Here is a 4,423-nt window from a genome sequence, read left to right as displayed (position 1 = left end):
CCATTGAGGAGGCCACAAAGGCCGGGTCTCTTTCAACCCTTACCCTCTCTCAAACGATCCCGCAGACCGAGTGAGCTTCTCTTCTCAAATCAAAACCGGGAACAAAGCTTCCCCGCAAGGACCACCACACAATTGGTGTCTCTTGCCTTGATTACAAGTGAGCTTTGATCACAAGAACAAGTGAGAAAGAAAGAAGCAATCCAAGCGCAAGAGCTCAAAAGAACACGGCAAATCTCTCTCGCTAATCACTAAAGCCTTGTGTGGAATTGGAGAGGATTTGATCACTTTGGTGTGTCTAGAATTGAATGTCTAGCTCTTGTAAGTGGTTGGGAAGTGGAAAACTTGGATGACTTGAATGTGGGGTGGTTGGGGGTATTTGTAGCCCCAACCACCAAACTAGCCGTTTGGGTGGAGGTTGTCTGTCGCATGGTGCACCGGACAGTCTGGTGCACACCGGACATGTCCGGTGCGCCAGCCACGTCACCCGAACGTTAGGGTTCCGACCGTTGGAGCTCTGACGCTGGGCCCGCCTGGATGACCGGTGGCGCACCAGACATGAACTGTAGGGTGTCCGGTGCGCCAGCATGGGCGTGTCTGACCCCTGCGCGCGCTGGCGCGCATTTAATGCGCTGCAGGTAGCCGTTGGCGCCTGAAGTAGTCGTTGCCCCGCTGTTACACCGGACAGTCCGGTGTACACCGGACATGTCCGGTGAATTTTAGCGGAGCAGCCGTTGCGAATTCCCGAGACTGGCGAGTTCGGAGCCGCGTCCTCTTGGAGCACCGGACACTGTCTGGTGTACACCGGACAGTCCGGTGAATTATAGCGCGCCGGCTCCGAGAATTCCCGAAGGTGAAGAGTTTGAAGTCGATCTTCCCTGGTGCACCGGACATTGTCCGGTGGCACACCGGACAGTCCGGTGCCCCCGACCAGGGTGCCTTCGGTTGTCCCTTTGCTCCTTTGTTTGAACCCTTTTTCTTGGTCTTTTTATTGGCGTACGGTGAACCTTTGTACCTGTAGAACTTATAAACTTGGGCAAACTAGTTAGTCCAATTATTTGTGTTGGGCAATTCAACCACCAAAATTAGTATAGGAAATAGGTGTAAGCCTAATTCCCTTTCATACATGTTATTGCTTTATGTGATTTTGGGTATGGAGATATACATCACTCATAATTACACTTTTTATTATTAGTTTATTATTTACTGTTTATGATAAGATCATTATGTTAATGGGAACATGGAGAACCACCCGGGAAAACAGTGCTACCACAAGGGTGGTATGGGACGCCCTTGGCTGACTAACTAGGAAAGCTAGTGGAGGACTACCTTACCCGATAGGGGCAAGGGCAGTAGGAGGTGGTCAGTGTAGGGAGGTCCTTGGGTTGATTTTGTTGCGATGGCAGTCAGGCGAGGGATCCCTACACTGGAGCTTCCTAGAAACTGTAGCGAGTTTTCTGAAGCTAATGGAACTTTGTAAAGACCTCGTAGTAGAACCCTGCCTCACTTCCTTGGTAGAGGTGTGTAAACAAGAGGAGGGTTCTGATCCCTCCAGACGAAGGCTACATCAGTGAGGCACTGAAGTCTAAAGCCCATAATAGAAGAGGAGCTTGATCTTGATGTTGTACTCTTTATCTAGATTTGATTTGAAGGAGCATTAGTACATTACTCCAAAATGTAAACTATGCATAATTGTGATGGTTTATACAATACAGCTTATTTATGGTTACTCTTATGCTTGTTTTTTGTTCAAATTATAATTTAGACCGAGGCGAAGTCTGAGGTCTTATGCCAAGGAACCACTGGTGTTTGAGGTTCAGCTGCTGAAGGTTGTGTCATTCTACATTTGATTTGAAGAATAGTCTTGAAGAAAAAGTTGATAAGTAAAATCAAGAAGAACAATCTTGAAGGTCATTGAAAAAAACAAAAAATAATTTGACGTAAGAAATAACTGGACGAGTATTCCTGAAGCCACAACTACATTGATAAAAAAAATTGATAAGTAAAATCAAGTCATAAAAATACTGAAGCCATAACTACATCGATAAAAAAGTTGATAAGTAGTCTTAAATAAAAAAATTGATAAGTAAAATCAAGAACAGTTTTGATGGTCATTGAAAAAACTAAAATAATTTAATGAAGAAATAACAGGACGAGCATTCCTGCAGCCATTGGGTGGATAAAAAAATAATTTGACGAGAGACTTCATTGATAAAAAAAATTGATAAGTAAAATCAAGTCATAAAAATACTGAAGCCATAACTACATCGATAAAAAAGTTGATAAGTAGTCTTAAATAAAAAAATGATAAGTAAAATCAAGAACAGTTTTGATGGTCATTGAAAAAAACTAAAATAATTTAATGAAGAAATAACAGGACGAGCACTGCAGCCACTGGGAGGATAAAAAAATAATTTGACGAGAGTGGGATTTGAACCCACGCCCTTTCGGACCAGAACCTTAATCTGGCGCCTTAGACCAACTCGGCCATCTCGTCAAGTTGATAAAATTATTCACTTTATACATATTTCTGTTTCTTCAGTCATGTTGCAGTGATTTTTTTTCATTTGCAATATGATGCAGAACATCATCGCTACTCACCGTTAATGAGAAGAGGTCGTGTTCAGGATGCTGGTGTCCATGAGACACGAAGAAGATCCGGCCAACATGCCACACTAAGGCTCCATCTGTGAAGGCAACATGTGGGCTCTCTAGGCAGAGGACAGTTTCCGAGCAGGCGGTTCTTGGTGCTGTGGCCCTCTCCATGTCCATGCCAGCGCAAGCAACAATGTTGGAGCCTCATATTATCATGTAACGCGGGATGAGTCGTCGCAGCTATACAGATTTTTCCGGTGGTAACGTAATCTGATCTCTTGTTTCCATTTTGAAGTTTTCAGGTACCGGAAGCTACACACCAGAGTCATCCTCCAAGGTATTGGTAGCAGCGATTTGTCGTGGCGCACTTTTTGATATGTTTCTGATTGCTCAGGGACGAATTGCACTTGATCTGAAGATGTCGTCGAGGGGAGGGTCCTGAAGCACGGGAAGGCGATGAGGTGCAATTGACCCTTCCAATAGGCAGAGAAGAGGTTACAAGCTTCGCACTTGGAATTTTTTCCCACGTTCTTCAGGAGTATAAATACCCTCTTGGTTGACTCTGCTGCAGTTTTTAGTTCTGTGAATTTGTTTGTTGTGACATCTATAGATTATGTGATATTCAGATGATTCGAGACATGAAAGGCATTCTAATTGGGATGAAGGCTCAAGGTAATTTAGATATCAGCTTGGCTGCATAGTAAATCATTTGTTCTATTTTTTTCTTATAACGATATGAATCTTGGTGGTCTGACACTATGCTTTTAGGACATCCATTTTATTTTAACCTTTTTTATGACTTGAGGAGGGCTCTAATCCCTCTCCTGATGTAGGCTACATCAGTGAAACATTGAAGCCCACGATATTGATGTTGTACTCTTTATCTAGATTTGATTTGACGGAACATTAGTACAGTACTTCCAAAATATAAATTTTGCATAATTTTGATAGTTCTTCTGCTTATTTTTTATTGAAATTGCAGTTTGGACCAAGGCGAAGTCTACTGTCACTGGTGTTTGATGTTCAGTTGCTGAAGATCATGTGATTCTGCATTCCTACAACCATCGTTATCATCATCCTTGGTCAATGCAAACAGTGCTTCAAGGGAATCATAGAGTTCATTGTAAACTTACTTGTTCTCCCTTTGAAATCAAGGTCTATAAACTAAATTAGTGAAATAATTAAGCAGCAGCAATCCGGCTTGTCAAAATATCGTTAACTTGACTCAGAACAGTTCTCTAAATATCGTTAACTTGACTCAGAACAGTCCTCTGAAGCGAAGAAATGGGTCAAACTTTCTGAATGGTTCTGCAATGAAACGGACACACGAATTAGAATTTTTAGAATTTCTTTATGACCATTTGCAAATATGTGATTCACAAACTGCACGCCATAGCTTATGTTCATATCGACAATTTTCCGATAAGAACCAGAACATAAATTATGTTAATCTACGTTTCAAATAAACTAATGCGTCGAGATGTATCGATGTCTGACTTTAATAGGATATGATCATCTTAAAAGTTGGGATAAGTCGTACCAAAAAGTGCTTCCCAAAATCTTATTCGTCATCTCTTTGTATAAGTTCACGAAGACGATGGTTACGGAGACATGCTCTTCAAACCATCAGTGCACGTATACGCTCGCGATAGAGAGACTATGACGAAAGTGTAGCAGCAAGAAGAGAGAAAAATTAATTGTAGGATTTTTCAAATTACAAACTTTCAAATAATATTTTTTCTGTCTTTTCCCATTAGGATTGATAAATATATAGAGAGAGGTGAATCCCTTACTCCATATCAATTAGCAACATGATACTAATTAATATTGT

The 4,423-nt window shown here is 41.6% G+C and overlaps 1 non-coding gene across 1 annotated transcript; it reads right to left on the bottom strand.

Annotated features, from left to right (window-relative positions):
• Positions 1-2,413: 2,413 nt before the first annotated feature.
• On the bottom strand, positions 2,414-2,494 carry TRNAL-AAG (transfer RNA leucine (anticodon AAG)). The gene has a single exon. It is a non-coding gene; the product is annotated as a tRNA-Leu (tRNA).
• Positions 2,495-4,423: the final 1,929 nt, after the last annotated feature.

The sequence above is a fragment of the Zea mays genome, chromosome 3, assembly GCF_902167145.1.
Source record: "Zea mays cultivar B73 chromosome 3, Zm-B73-REFERENCE-NAM-5.0, whole genome shotgun sequence".
Taxonomy (NCBI): domain Eukaryota; kingdom Viridiplantae; phylum Streptophyta; class Magnoliopsida; order Poales; family Poaceae; genus Zea; species Zea mays.
Note: the sequence above shows the minus strand (reverse complement) of the source record. Positions and strands in the feature narration are given on the sequence as shown.